The following is a 16,634-nucleotide window of genomic DNA, read 5'->3' on the forward strand; positions in this document are numbered from 1 at the left end:
TGGAAGCCAGGTGGCACCCATAGTAGTGGCTGAATCACCTCCAGTTGGCTGGAAATAAAGAACTGGAGGAAGAGGGCATCTGACCTCCTTCCCACCCACCCCCCTGATCCCATCCCACTCTGTTCCAGCAGGACTGGAGAAAGCAACTGGATACAGCCTCTTGGACTGGCTGCACACTGCTCAGACCAGCATCCTGCCCTGCTCCTCTGCACTGGCCCTTCCTCCCAGCTCCATCTTCACAGCTTCCTGTCCCCTACTCTGCTGACTCAGAGCCATGCTTCCCTGGTTCTGATAACCTAGTCTGCCAGAACAGGAGGCAGCGAGACATCACCCCTGCCTGCTGTCACCTGGCCCTGGGCAGGTGGCTCTGGGCCCTGGGGAGAGATGTAGGGTGCAGATCTTAAGCAGCAGTAAGGGAGTGTTGTGGGACCACTGATGACATCTTTGTCCCTGTGCTTGTTTCTAGATGTGGAACCTGAGAAGGAGAGAGGTAAAATGATTGGTCAGATCCCTAGGGAGAACAGGCACCGGGATCAGACCAGAGACTCCAAAGCCAGCCTTGTGTTCTGTGGATGCTACACCCTGGGTTCCTGGGAGGCAGGAGGAACTCTGTCTCTCCTGTTCTCTGTCATGTTCCCAGCCCCTGAAATCTGAGCTCAAGGCACATAGTCTGTTGGTTAAAGGCTGAGTACTTGGCACAGCAGCCAGGAGCACAGTCTGCCTCTCCAGCTGCCTTTGAAGGCAGTTGACAGATGGGAACATTTTCTCTATCTGGCAAAGAAACAGGCACATGGCCCAGAGCCACCAGCCCAGACCCACTGGCTGGTGGCAGCAGTCAGGGCACCACTAGGGATGGGGCCCCACTGCATCCTCACCTCCACTTATCGGAGGGTGAAGAAAAGGCTTTTCTCATGTGACATCAATAAGGATCTGTTATTACGACAATCCCTATCAAACTGGCTTTTCTTTCTTTCTTTCCTTCTTTTTTTCTTTCTTTCTTTCTTTCTCTTTCTTTCTTTCTTTCTTTTTTTTTTTTTTTTTTTTTTTTTTGATGCAGGGTCTCACTCTTTTGCCCAGGCTGGTGTGCAGTGGCATAATCTCAGCTCACTGCAGTCTCTGCCTCCCAGGTTCCAGTGGATCTTCTAGCCTCTGCCTCCCAAGTAGCAGGGACCACAGATGTGTGCCAGCATGCCTGGCTAACTTTTGTATTTTCATTAGAGACTGGGTTTTGCCATGTTGCCCAGGCTGGTTTCTAACTCCTGAGCTCAAATCAATCCACCAGCCTTGGCCTCTTAAAGTGCTGGGATTACAGGTGTGAACCACCATGTTCAGCAGGCTTTCCTTCATCATCTGAAGACGATGTGCTTTTCAATTTTATTTTTTCCAAAGGAAGAGAAAACTGTCTTATTTCATTCTCTTCAAAGGGAAATGATAAAACAGAAAAAACTTGATGATGAGGCCCTCACACTAAGAATATTTAACCAGGACCGTGTAGTTTTGGGGATGAACTGGCCCTTTAAATTTTCTCCACACCCTCCAAATGGCAGTGTTGTAGTCAGAGGGTCCCAGACTGATTGACCTAGGTGAGTGTTCTTGCAACTGTTCCTCCCTTTGAGTTTTTTCCTTACTAAGAACTAGAACCCTCTATGCCCACAGTACACCCCTGTGCTGGCTTTGGATACTTTGTCCATGGAGTTGAGAATTCTGGAGTGGAGGGGCAGACCCTACAACTGCCGAATGAGCCATGTGAAGCTGTTGATCAAAGGTGCAAATTGTTAATTTACTTACTCTCACCAGGCCATGGACTTGGCATTTTTTTTTTAGGCCAGGCTCTGAGTTGGCATTCATAGTCAGTTGACTTTAATGATTTAATTTGTTGTTGACTCTTAGCTGCCAGAAAACATCCTTTAATTCACAACCACGTAAGAGGGTTTTTACAGGTGTGTACTTACCTGCTGTGTGTAAAATTGTACATTAAAAAATGACAGCTGAGACTAAGAATTGGTGAAATACTGTTTTTTTAGTTTCAGAGACAGTGTCTCTGTTATCCAGGCTGGTGTGCAGTGGTGCCATCAAAGTTCACTGCAGCTTTGAACTCCTGGGTTCGAGCCATGCGTCCATCTCAGCCTTCTGAGTAGCTGAGACTACAGGTGCACACCACCACGCCCAGCTAATTTCCTTTTTTTTCTTTTGTAGACAGTTTCACTCTTGTCACCCAGGATGGAGTGCAGTGGTGCAATCTTGGCTCATTGTAATCTTTACCTCTCAGGTTCAAGTTATTCTCCTGCCTCAACCTCCTGCATAGCTGGGACTACAGGCATGTGCCACCATGCCCAGCTAATTTCTTGTATTTTGAGTAGAGACAGAGTTTCACCATATTGGCCAGGCTGGTCTCAAACCCCTGACCACAGGTGATCCACCTACCTTGGCCTCCCAGTGTGCTGGAATTACAGGCGTGAGCCACTGCACCTGACCTAATTTATTTAATTTTTGTAGAGATAGGGTCTTGCTATGTTATCCAGGCTTGTCTTGAATTCCTAAACTCAAGGGATCCTCCTGCCTTGATCTCCCAAAGTGTTGCGATTACAGGAATGAACCACCACCATTACTGGCCTGAAATACTATTCTATCCTGGATGTTGGAAGCTGCTTAGCTGAGGAGTTGAGAGAGAAAATGGGTAACATATGTACTGCAGTATAGCCAACATTTGGTGAAATATATACTTTTTTGGTTGACAAAGATTATTTGACAGGGCAGGATGTAAGAACTGTGATTTTATGCCTGCAACACACTTGCCAATTCACAGCCTTGCCTGACTTCCTTCCCCACCCACCACCATTCTTTGTAAGTACAGCCTGTCCCTCTGTCTCAATAGTAATAATGAAATAATAACCATAATAAGAGATGAAATAATGGCTTCCCGTTGCAGAGTGTGGTTCACCTGCACATTCTCATTTGTGTAAAATCCTCAGGCTAGGTGCTCTTATTTCAACTTTACAGATGGGGACACTGAGGTGCAGGGAGGTTTGCTAGCTTGTCCTCACTGCTGCTGAGCAGTGGAGCTGTGTCTGACTGCTCTCCCCATGCTGACAGCACCTCTCTGAACTCAGCCACCACCCACGTCCCTCAACTTCTGAATTTTACCCATCCCCTCAACAGATATTTACTGCAGGCTTGCCTCCAGGAAGGCACAGCATGACCCCTCCACCTTTTAGGTGTTAAGAATGTAGTGAGAGGTGAGGGGCCAGTCATTACAGCTGACTTTTCTGTCAAATCCACTTCAGGAAGTGTCCCTTGTCTAAGCTCACGGTTCTGGAAGCATGTGGGCAGGAGAGACTTGCTTTAATTGGGGAAACCTAGGAGCATCTTAGAGCAGGGGAGTTGGCCTGCAAAGGTTAGAGGCCCCATGCACAGGGAGTACCATCATTGCACCGCATAACCATGATGGACCGCATGTAGTGCAGTGGTCCCGTAAGATTAGAATGCTGTATTTTTCCTGCACCTTTTCTGTGTTTTGATGTGTTTAGATACACAGATGCTTAGCACTGTGTTATAGTTGCCTGTAATATTCAGTACCGTGCATATTGCCCAATTTTGTAGCCGGGGGCAATAGGCTAGACTGTGGTGGATTGGTGGTCAGAGTGGTGGAAAAAACTATAGGGAAAGGACACAAACTTCCTGAAAAGTTGGAAGGTTCCGCAGAGCCCCTGGGGGGAGAATAGCTGAAGGCAGCTGTTCTATAACCCTGAGACTGAGGGGAAGGAGTAGGTCCAAGGGAATGTAGAGGAACATATCATAAACAGGCTTGTTTACTTATGTTGACCGGGAACTGAACCTTTGATCATTTGTGTGCCTGAAGTTCCATGAAAAGGGAACAATTAATGTTAATTACCTACAGGTTGTGTTTGCTGCAGACTTTTGGCATTATGCCTGCACTGAATAAGAGCTAGCAGCTCCAGCTTCTCCAGGCTGCTCTCTGGCCACTAGAGCCAGGAAGTCACCTAGCTGCTCTTATACTGCATACTTGTGTCTGAGTACTTATTTCATCCATCGGCCAGGATCTGCGTGACAGACCTGGCACTAGACCACATCCTCCAGATGTGGAGCAGAGCTGTTGTCTAGGTGTGTGTAAGTTCACTTTAGGATGTACTCACCACGATGAAGTCACCTGCTGATTACTTAGTGCCAAGAAAAGGGGGGAATGGTGCCTGGTATGTTCAGTAGAGCTCTGCCAGGTGGGAGAAGGTGAGGCTTGAGTGAAGTATATGTGAGTGTGAGTGTATTTGGGTGAGTCTGAATGTACGTGAGTGTGAGTGTGTATGTGTATTGAAATCCCCCAGCCCAGCAAGGGAGGAGATGGCCAGGAAGCATGTTCAGGACTGGGCCAATGGCTGGGACCTTAGCCTACATTGCACACCCCAAAGAGCCTTTCTGAACAGAGGAGTTGCCATGGCCATGGTGCAGTAGGGAAGTGGGTAAAGGCAGGGCCATATGTGAGAAGACTGGGCCGGGCTCTGCAGAGGCATGTGTGGGGCAAGCAGGGGGCTGGGAGCCTCGGGTGGAAGCTGGCCTCCCATCAGGACAGAGATCTGGTTGCTGTCCTAGTCCTTGCCACCCCTGCCCAGGGGTTTACTCTTCTGTGCTGGTACATGTGCCAGCTCACTGGCGTTGGTGCCTAGACCAGACTGTGATGCTCCATGGTGGCAGCAGTCATCTTTCTGCTCACTGTGGGATCTGGAAGTCTCAAGGGGTGCCTGATGTTTAGAGGGGCCAGAAAAAGAACAGCGTGCTGGGAGGCTGATGCTGCCACCTGCAGCAATGAGGAGAAAGGTGGCACAGCACTGACCTGGCCCTGTGCAAAGGATCTTAGCATCCTTGGCAGGGACCCACCACCCATAGCAAGGCCCAAACCAGCAGAAGGCCAGACCCATCCTGACCCAAGTCCCGGGCAGCATGCTCCATTAGGGGATGGCAGGCCAGGCCACAGAAGATGGCAGGAACACTGGCGTCAAAGAGTGGCTGATGCAGCAAAGAAATGTTGGGAAGGCTCAGGGTACAATTTGGAAAGTTAGGAGACTGCGGGAAGTGGGCCCTCCTGTGAGGTGGTGGGTACTTCTTCCATGCAGGAGACTGCTGAGTCACTGAGCCCCTTTCGGTTCCCTGAGTCTCAGGTGACTGCCCTCCCATGCTCTCCAGTGAGACCACTGATGGGTCTGAGAGAGGAAACAGATGGAACAGGACAGGACTGTTCTTTGAGATGCCCTGGAGAAGTGATCAGGGGACACAGGTCAGCAGCTGGGAGGGCTGCTTGCAAGCAGGGGCTGCTTTTGCTCTTAAGCAGCTTTTTCCAGAAGAAGAGCTGGGATCAGCTCCCCTTTTGCCTGGGCCCTGTTCCAGTTCCACCCCACCTGTTTTCTACGTGGCTTCACATGACCTTCCTGGAACCCTTTCCTATGCGCATGCCCCTTGTTCCCTCCAGGACACAGTTCCCCTGGTGTTACCTCTGGTGAAGCCTCCTCTTTTACTCTCCGTTGCAGGCTGCAGGGTTGCACAGCATTCTTGTGGTGGGGCAGAACTCAAATCTACGTTCTCCTGGCAGTGCTGTTGATCTCCACATGGGACAGCTTCTCTTAGTGAAGCAAGATTGAAGAACAGAACCAATAGGTTTAGGTGGAGCTGGGCAGTCTCTCCTGGAGACCTTTGGGGTCAGCATAGTCATGCATCCTCCCCAGGCCTGAGAATTCTTTCTATGACCACTTGCTAAATATGTTATATTTTACAGGGAGTGTTGACATTCAGGGATGTGGCCATAGCATTCTCTCCAGAAGAGTGGGAATGCCTTGATTTGGCCCAGCAGCATTTGTATAGGGATACGATGTTAGAGAACTACAGAAACCTGGTGTTCCTGGGTGAGAATAACTTCAATGTACAATTCACCTTCCACACAATTTGTTTTCTTCTGTTTTCTAGGGGTTTCTGCTTTGCATGAATGAGTTTCAGAATACTACTTAAGAAAAAAGAAAGAGAACAACAGTATCTGTTGAGGTACAAGATAAATTTTTCAAGATGTTTTATCTTAATCTTTCCCTTTTTTTGAGCTGATTTGTATACGTCAGTGTAAATTAGTGGTAATACCAGAAATTTAGTAGCATAAAGTATTGTTGCCCACACCTTAAAATCAAATTTCACCACCAATTTGTCATTAAGTATTACTGAGTAGTAGAGCTATCAACCCAAAAATTCAAAATACTTTCTAAATATTCTAAAGTTCCTATTAGGAAACAGTATATTGAGATTAATTTTCTAGAATCTTCTACAATATTCTCTCTTGTATACTGAGCACAGTACTAGATTGGTAATTAGACTTCTAGCAAGAGTCATGTTCTTTTTTTTAATAAAACAGGTCTTGCTGTCACCAAGCCAAACTTGATCACCCATCTGGAGCAAAAAAAGAGCTCTGGAATGTGAAGAGACAGGAAACAGTAGCCAAATACCCAGGTAAGTGGGAGCTAATGAGGTAAATGACACAAATGAGAGTTCCCTGTGTCAAGGAGGGAGCCAGACTGAAACATGGTTTGAGAGGCTCTCCACCAATGAAATAGCTTCTGAGTAACCTGCATTTCTTTCTCTTGCTTTCACATCAGGGCATCTCATGATGTGTCTGTCTCATTCTCATTAACTTTCTAAGTACTTCCCCTTCACTTATGGTTTTTATTTGTTTGCTTGTTTTTTAGTTTATAGTGATAGTTTTACTCATAACCTAAAAGAATGTGTAATCTAAATGCACTTCCATTGCTTTGGGAGAAATAGTAATATCTGTATTTTGAGAAACTATGTTACACACTTTTAAGGTTGGTTTTGGATAATGTCTAAAGTATATGAGAGTTTTGGTGATACTGGGATTTGGTTCAGAAATCCCAGGAACACCACAAAAAGGTGAATGTTTCTGCTTTATAATTTTCTATCCTACAGGGTTTTCAAATGGGATTTTATAAAAATTTATAATCAGTAATTTTACAAAACACTTAAGCATCTCCCTAAATATAAGAAAGTGTAAAATTATGTAACTTGAAAATGTTGTACTTTTTATATAAACTAATATTGGTAAATTAAACTATGTCCCCAAAATGCCTCAACTGTAATATAGTTAGCTCAGTGTATCAGCTTCATACATTTTTCGAAGAGACTATGCCATTGAGGAGCTTAAAATGCTGCTAAGCATGTATTAAATTCTCAATTTTAACTTTATTTTTAAATGATTGTAATTTTACAATGTTGTTTTTGGATGAGGCTTACTGGGACTTTGTCATTCATATATATATGTGTGTGTGTGTGTATACATGCAAGTACATATATGTACAAGTGTATATATGTAGGTATTTGTAACATGTGGATCTTTTCACAAATAATATCTGAATACCTACATTTAATGTATACAATGTATTGATTTTACATGTATATATATATAGTGAGATGGTTAATATAATCAAATTAAATTAATGAACAAACTTATCTGTCACCTTACATAGTTACCTTTTGTGTAGTGAGAACAAATAAGATCTGTAAGCAAATTTTCAGCATACATAAACTATAGTGATAAAACTGTATATTAGGTCATAATAACTTGTTTTATAATTAGTAATTCGTACCATTTGAACAACATCTCTCATTTTCCCTGCCTCCAGCCAGGCCCTACCACCCATCTTTATACTCTCTGCTTCTAGGAGTTCAACATTTTTATTTTCTTTATAAAAGTAGATCATACAGTATTTGTCTTTCTGTGTCTGGCATATTTCACTTAGCATAATGTTATCTGGGTCTATACATGTTGTCAAAATGGCAAGGTTTTATTATTTTTTAAGGGATGAACAATATTCTATTTAGTGTATTAGCATGTTTTCTTTACTCAGTATCCATAAACATTTTAGGTTTGTTTTATATCTTGGCAATTGTAAATAATGATTCAAGGAACATGGAGGTACAGATGTTTATTTGAAATACTAAATTTATGGTATATGCAGAAATGAGATAGCTGGATTGTATAGTAGTACTGTTACATTTTTTTATAGAACCCTTATTATGGTGGTTTTCATCATGACACTAAAACATTGCAAGTCACCAGGAATGTACAGCATTTTAAAAAATATATACTTGTTAATACTTGTTATAACTTTTATTTTTGATACTAGCAATTCTAATGTGTGTGAAGTAATATCTCACCATAGTTTTAATTTGCAACTGCCAGATTGGTGATACTGAGCACCTTTCTCTATGCCTGTTGACCAATTGTATGTTTTCATTGAAAATCACCTATATAGTCTTTGGCTTATTTTTCAATCTTGTTATTATTATTATAATTATTATTATAATTTTTCCTTTGATTCATATGAGTTTCTTAAATATTTTGGATACTAACAACTTACCAGATATAGTTTTCTTATTTTATTGTTCTCTTGGTTGTGCAGAAGCTTTTTAGTTTGATGCAGTATTTGTGTTTGCTCATTTGTATTTGCTTTAATTGCACTTTTGCTGTTGTATCCAGAATTTTCCAGACCAATATTAAAGTTTCTTCATGTATTTTCTTTAAAAAAATTTTAGGGTTTTATGTCTTACTTTAGAGTCTTTATTTTATATTTAGTTAATTTTCAAATATAGTATCAGAAAAATGGTCTAATTTTATTTTTTTACATGTGGCTATTTAGTTTTCCCAGAAGGAAGTATGAAAGAGACTATATTTTCTGCATTGCATATTCTCAGTGCCTTACTGTTAAAGATAAGTTGATCTTATATAGACAGATTTGTTTCTGGGCTCTCCATTCTGTTCCATTGATTATGGTATGCATTGGTATGCACAAACCATCCTGTTTTTAATACAATAGTTTCCAAATGTAGTTTGAAATCAAAAAGTATAACGCCCCCTGGTTTGTTCTTATTCCTAAAACTGCTTTGGCCATTCAAAGCAAGTCTCTTGTAGTTTCATATAAATTTCAGGATTGCATATTCTATTAGTTTAAAAAATGTTACTGGAATTTTGACAGGGCATGTATTGAATCTATAGATTACTTTAAATAATTTGACACTTTAACAATATTTATCTTCTTAATCCATAAACATGAAATATTTTTGCATTTATTTGTGCCATCTTCAATTTTTTTATTATTTTAAATATTTCAATATAAAGCTTTTGCACCCTGGTTAAATATATTGCTAAGAAATTTATTATTAATGCTATTTCAATGAGATTATTATTTTTACATTTTTATTTGGCAGTTTTTTGTTAGTATATGGAAATACAAATGATTTGTATGTTAATTTTATATTTCTCTAATTTACCAAGTGTGTTTTTTAGTTGAAAAAGTCTTTTGGTATGCTATTCATGGTTTTCTATGTGTAATATAATGCCATCTAAAAACTGACATTTTTACAGCTTTCCTTTCAATTTGGATGCCTTTTTTTCTCCTTTTTTTTTCATTGAGACAAGGTCTCATTCTGCCACTCAGACTAGAGTGCAGTGGTGTAATCATGGATCACTGAAGCCTTAGCCCTTAGGCTCAAGCAGTTCTCTTATCTTAGCCTCCCAAGTATTGACAGTTATAGGTGTGCATTTTCCATACCTGACTAATCGATCCTGCCCCCTCAGTCTCCCAAAGTGCTGGGATTACAGACATGAGCCACTGAATCTGGCTGGATGTCTTTTCAAAAATTTTCTTGCCTAATTGTTCTGCCTAGGACTACCAGTACTATGTTAAAACAGAAGCATTAAAAATAGACATAATGTACCCCTGTACTGGTTTTTGTGCAGCTGAAGGAGCAAACACCACTTCTAATTTCATAGACTGGTTTCAGCAGGTAAGATCACCTTTTGATTGGCTAATAGCATCTCTTCGGATTTGCAGCAGAGAGGGGTTGTACGTAGGTCACATGACTGTTTTTGCTCTGCTTTGGGGTTTGTCTTTGGTGTGTAGTTACCCACAGCCTGGATAGTTGTTAATCTTGTCTTATTTCTTGGCAGACTGGACTGCTTTCAGGACTTTGATTTGCAGGGCCAGCAGCAGTTGGGTTAACATCTGGTGAACCTAATATGAGCTGTGTGGGTGAGTGTGAGCTTATTGAGCACCTGGCAGTGACCCACAGGTCACTCTGTGGGCTTCTAGGTGGGCAAAACTGGCCACAGAGTGTGGCTAAAAGTGCGGAAACTGAGTTACTGAATTGTTTCAGAGAGCACAGTAAAAACCAAGGTCTGCAGGCCTACCTCTATAATTACAAATAGGCATCTCCCTCCAGATCTCCACATGTGCAGGTACCACTGCTAGACCATGGCTGGAAGGAGCTGGAGTTAATTACAGTCACTGCAGAATTTTAAGTGGCACCAAGATAGGTGAATCATTTATTGTTCTTTAGCGGAGATCAAGGGTTCTCAAGTTTGCCACATGAATGAAGGTCTGCCTTCTCAAAATGACTTCAGTCAGACTTTGGCTTTAGCGAGTTTTAAAAACACTCTACTTGAAAAACAAAATTATTATAAAGGTATCTTTTTCAAGAAGGGGTCTCAACATATCACCCAGGCTGATCTCAAACTGTTGGCTTGAAGTGATTCTTCTGCATCAGCCTACCAAGTTTCTAGGATTACAAGTTTGAACCACTGTGTCTGCCAACATAATGTATTCCATGTAGTATTTCTTGTAAGACTTTTCTAGGGGTAATAAACACCCTTAGCTTTTTTAAATTATAGAACATCTTTATTTTTTTCTTTTTCTTGAGATGGAGTCTCGCACTATTGCCCAGGCTGGAGTACAATGGTGCAATCTCGGCTCACTGCAACCTCTGCCTCCTGAGTTTAAGCGATTTTCCTGCCTCAGCATTCTGACTACCTGTGATTATAGGCATGCACCACCACACCTGGCTAATTTTTGTATTTTTGGTAGAGACAGGGTTTCACCATTTTGGTTAGGCTGGTCTCAAACTCCTGACCTTGTGATCTGCCCACCTTGGCCTCCGAAAGTGCTGGGATTACAGGCGCAGGCTGCAGTGCCCATTTTTTTTGTTTTTTCTTATTTTTAAAGTAAATTTCTCACTGATTAAGTGTCTCTGGTTAATAGTATTTTTTTCATCACTTTGAAATTGGGACGTTCTTAGTGAGTCCCTTTTCTTTTCAGGTAATATCTCTACTACTTTTTGCTTTCTTCTTCATAGACTTTTAAATGAAAATATTGGTCTAGTTGAGAAAATAAAAAAAAGAAAAAGGGGGGAAAAAAGCAAATATTGGTCTACTTGATAGTATCCAGTAAGTTTCATATTCCATGTTCAGGTTTCTCAAATTTTTGTTTTTTTTTTTATGCGTCAACATTTATAAATAATATTTCTTTAGTTTTCTGAATTACTTTTTCTGGTTTATTAAGCCTGTTGTTTCTCTAGTAAACTTTTCATCAATTGCATTTTTTCAGTTTCACAATTTCTACTGTTTTTTATAGTTTTTATCTTTTTGTTCACAGATTTTTCATGAATATTTTTTCTTATTTTGTTATCTTTGTTTTCTTTTTGCTACAGAATATATTTAGTATCATTATTTTGACATCTTTGTCAGATAGTTGTACAGATGTTTTTTTCTTAAGAAGTTCTGGGGATTTATTTTGTTTCTTCAAGTAGGATATGTTTTCTGCCTTTTTTCTTATGTCCTGAGATCCTTTGATGAAGTTTGGAAAGTAATAAATAAGCTGTCTAATCTGATATTAAAAGACTTGCTTAAAGACTAGCTATAGCAATCATCCAGGCTATAAACTTTAGTGTTTCACAAACATATTCTCAGTTGTGTCTTTTTACTTTTATATGTTATTTCTAAGTTAAAGAGATTTTCTTTTCAGATTCTAGACTCTTGCTTCCCTAGTTGACTTTGGCATTGCAGTTTTTCTAGTATTGTGACAAGCATTTGCCTTTCTTCTCAGCATTACTTTATCATTGTGTTGGTTGTGTTGGACAGTCTGTAAGCTAGACCTGGTTACCTTGTGCAGCATAGAAAAATTTCAGGGAAAATTCCAGGAATGTGTGAAGAGGGGAAAGAATAGCCATATGCTCAGTATGAATAATTTATCAGATAACACATATGAAAGCTCCAAAAGTGAAGGAGAAAACCAGAGTTTAAAATATGGATTGGAATGCTGTGTTCCAATGGAATTGATTCTTGAAAAGCCTAGGTTTATTTCTCTTACTTTGATGGAGAACATTTTTCTGATGTATGCTTACTATGCTCTTAAATTCTCTAAGTCTTCTGTTCATTCAATAATTTGTTGATGCATTCACAGTGGAAGGCAAACTTCTTTTATTACACTGTGAGTACTCATATAATCTTACTGCTCTTTCATTGCTTTAAGGTACGTGGGAAAATTTTCACGCGTTTTTAGAGACCACTGTGTTTAGCTATTTTAAAAGATCTACATTAGATATCTGTGAGAGGAGTAGGGAAAACATTAGACTTTGGTTAAGAGATTCCAGAAGTACCAGCAACAAATGTCATGTGTTCTCTGCTTTATAATTTCCAGTCAGGTGATCATAGAGAAAATAGACTGAGAACTTTCATCAGAGCACAAAGAATCTAATTGAGTATGAGAAAATCTAAACATCTGTTTGACTTTAAAAGTATTTTTTTCTTAGTAGGAACTAAGCATAGGAGCTTACAGATTTAAATGCTGTATGACAATTCTATGGTTGAATAGTTTATTTTATTTACTCACTTCATAGATTTCTTAAAAACACTAATATCATAGGTTACTTACAACCCTGTCCAGCATATAGTAAACTCCCAATTACCTATTTTTTTGTGACTATACTATAATTTTTATCTTCTTTTCTATGAAGATTAGTAGGACTACGTCCTATATTTTGTTCTTTTTACTTTCTGATTCACTGTATTCCAACTTTGCCTGTAATTTCAGAAATTCCGAGGTAATGTGCTTAAATGTATATGTTATATAAAAAGTGTATTATATAATTAATGGGCACCTCACATTCATTAAAATCTTTTATATGTTTGTTTACTGAATATAAAAAGTTATTAGCATTTCACTTTTCTCAAATTTTATTATGTGAATAATTATATACATTTGTTTCTAATTGTTCACTTTGTATGTTAGTGTTTTATACCATATTGTTTAATATTTACGTTGTTCATATTATTTAGAAATGTACTAGTTTGCTTTGCTTTTAAAGCATTATAACCTTTACATTTTGTGTAAAAATAGCAGCAAAATAATGATATAATATGGAAGATAATTCAGTACTATTTAACTGTTTGTTTCTTCCAACTTTCTCATAAAAGTATTTATGGTATATACCCAGTAATGGGATTGCTGGGTCAAATCGAATTTCTATTTCTAGGTTTTTAAGGACTCGCCACACTGTCTTCCACAATGGTTGAACTAATTTACACTCCCACCAGCAGTGTAAAAGTGTTCCTATTTCTCCACATCCTCTCCAGCATCTGTTGTCTCCAGATTTTTTAATGATCATCATTCTAACTGGAGGGAAGCAAAACACACTGCCATGTGTGTACCAATGCAACTATTTTACATGTTCTGCACATGTACCCCAAAACCTAAAACACAATAAAAAATAAAAAATTTTTAAAAAGTATTTATGAATGATATTAATGCATTTTCTATGAAATGGTATTGCTTTAATTGTACACTAATGATTCAAACTTCATGGGCTTCAATAGCAAAGACATGGAATCGACGTAGGTGCCAATAGTTGTTGATTGGATAAAGAAAATGTGGTATCTATACACATAGATACCACATATCTTTGAAATACTACATAGACATAAAAACAGGACAAAATTATGTTCTTTGTAGCAAAGTTGATGCAGCTGAAGGCCATTATCTTAAGTAAATTAATGCAGAAACAGAAAACCAAATTATGCATATTCTTATAAGTGAGAGCTAAATACTGGGCATACATAAATATAAAGAAGAAAACAATAGCCACTAGGGACCACTAGAGGAGGAAGGAAGAGAAGGAGCCAAGGACCAAAAGGCAACCTATTGGGTACTGTGCTCACTACCTGAGTAGTAGTAGTACCCCAAAACTTAGAAGTACATAATACAGCTATGTAGCAAACCTACACATGTAGCCTCTGAATCTAAAGTAAAGTTGAAATAAGAAAAGCCACCAAAATATGTGCTCTTTATGAATGTGCAGTCATGGTTGAAAGCAGTAGCTATCTAGAATAATAATTTTTTAAGTAATACATTATGTTTATTCAATTTTTTGTTAATTTTTTTTGTTAGATTTTGTTCTGCCAGTTTTACATTCCTGTGTCTCATTTTAGAGCAGGATATGTCAAATTAATTGCGTTTTCATTTTTATTTTTGTATTAAATTTTACATGCCAGTATTCAGCTCTGTAAAAATTAAGACAATGCTTGGTCAGAAGTCAGATATGAATCAGCCGTATATCTATTGCCAGTATAATTATTTTTGTGTTTGTTTGCCTGTGTAAATGTTGCCCCATTTTATGACTTATATACTTGCTTTTTTTTGGTTGGTTGTCAATAGTTGTTTTGTTTCTAATTGTAAAAAATACATAACAAAATTTATAATCTTGAATTTTTTTATAATTTTGTTATGTTAAATATATTGTTAGCAGCATATCACTAGAACATTTTTATTTGTGTAAAAGAAATATGCAATACACATGAACTCACTACTTATTTTTCCCATTGACTGGCCCTTTACAAATGTCATTCTATTTTCTCTTTTTAAGGGACTAACTACTTTAGATATTTCATGTAAGTATATTCCTACAGTATTTTTGTGTGTGTGACCGGCTTATTAAATTTAACATAATGTCTTCAAAATTTGTCTTTATGGTAGATAATAGAAAATTTCCTGCTTTATAAAAGCTGAGTAATATTTCGTAGTCTTTATATTTCAAATTATATTTTTTCATTTATTTGGTCCAAGAAGTTTAAATTGCTTTTACCTGTTGACTTTCGTGGATAATGCATCAATACATTGTGTGCAAGTAACTCACTTGACCATTTATGCAAGAATTTTTAATCTGTGCTTCATTCTATTTCATGCCTTTGCTGTTCTGCCTTTATACCAGTACTAACGTGCTTTTTTATTGTAGCTTTGTTTTGTGTCTGGAAATTATTAAGCATAATGCCTCTGATATTTTTCTTTTCTTTCTATTTTTTTTTTTTTTTAAGATTGTCAAGCTTCTCATGGTTCCTCAAAATTTCAATAATTTTGCAGGATTTTTTTTTTCTATTTTCAGAGAAGTAAAATTGGGAATTAAAAAGGGTGATGTTGAATGTGTGGGTCACTTTGGGCAATATGGAAATTTTCACAATATCATGTCTTCCAACCCTTGAACAACAGCATACTCAAGAATGTGTTTTTTTAATTTTCATAGTTTGTAAATTTTTTAGTTTTTGTTCTGTTCCTGATTTCTAGTTTTATTCCATTCAGGTTATAAAAATAGTCTAAAATTTTAACTTTAAATATTTGTTAAGACATGTTTTGTGGTCTCACAGATGGTCTATCTAGAAAATATTTCATGAGCTACTAAAAAGTATGTGTATTCTTCTATCTGAATACATTTGTTAACTGTAATTGCTTTACAGTGCATTCAAGATTTTGTTCCCTTAATATTTTTTCTTGCTTAAATATTGATTATTGAAAGTGGATTATTGAAGTGTCCTACCATTATTATATTGGTGCCTATTTGTTAACCCAGTTCTGTCAATGTTTGCTTTATGTGTTTGGGAAAACTAGTGTCAGATATATTTATAGGTTCTCAATGAATGAACCATTCTATAATTTAATATCCTTTGTCTCTTGTGAATTTTGACATAAATTATATGAAATATGACAGTTTTTGATTAATATAATTGTTGTATCCCATCTCATTTGGTTAACACTTACATGGAATGTTTTTTCTATCCTGCCATTTTCAGTCCATTTTTAAAATTGGATCTGAAGTAAGTCTCTTGGAGACATGGTATAGTTAGATTGTGTGTGTGTTTTTCTTTAATTTTGTTAAAAAATCCTTTTATTCGGCCGGGTGCGGTGGCTCAAGCCTGTAATCCCAGCACTTTGGGAGGCCGAGGCGGGTGGATCACGAGGTCAACAGATCGAGACCATCTTGGTCAACATGGTGAAACCCCATCTCTACTAAAATTACAAAAAATTAGCTGGGCACGGTGGTGCGTGCCTGTAATCCCAGCTGCTTGGGAGGCTGAGGCAGGAGAATTGCCTGAACCCAGGAGGCGGAGATTGCAGTGAGCCGAGATCACGCCATTGCACTCCAGCCTGGGTAACAAGAGCGAAACTCCGTCCCAAAAAAAAAAAATCCTTTTATTCAGTATATGTATTTTTATTAGTAAGCTTAGTACGTGAATATTTAACTTCTTTTCTAAAAAAAACTTACTATTACCATTCTGTTTTTATTTAGCAGTTTTAGATATTTTGTCTCTCGTTCTTTGTTTAATAACTAGTTGATAGTGGCATGCCTTGGCTCCAACTTAACTTTTTGTTTGTCTTCATAGGTGTTTTATATGTGGTAAAGATAGGGATTACAAAAAATATCTTAAAGTTACCATTGATTTTAAACAGGCAACACTTACCCTCTGTTGC

The 16,634-nt window shown here is 38.5% G+C and overlaps 1 long non-coding RNA gene across 1 annotated transcript in view; it reads left to right on the top strand.

Moving 5' to 3' along the window:
• LOC144580132 (uncharacterized) overlaps positions 1-16,634 on the top strand; it is a 50,577-nt gene that overhangs the window by 17,515 nt on the left and 16,428 nt on the right. The window contains exons 2-3 of the long non-coding RNA XR_013529141.1: positions 5,971-6,045; positions 6,404-6,498. This is a non-coding gene — a long non-coding RNA (uncharacterized LOC144580132). The remainder of the gene's footprint in view (positions 1-5,970; positions 6,046-6,403; positions 6,499-16,634) is intronic.

Source organism: Callithrix jacchus, chromosome 18 (genome assembly GCF_049354715.1).
Source record: "Callithrix jacchus isolate 240 chromosome 18, calJac240_pri, whole genome shotgun sequence".
NCBI lineage: Eukaryota > Metazoa > Chordata > Mammalia > Primates > Cebidae > Callithrix > Callithrix jacchus.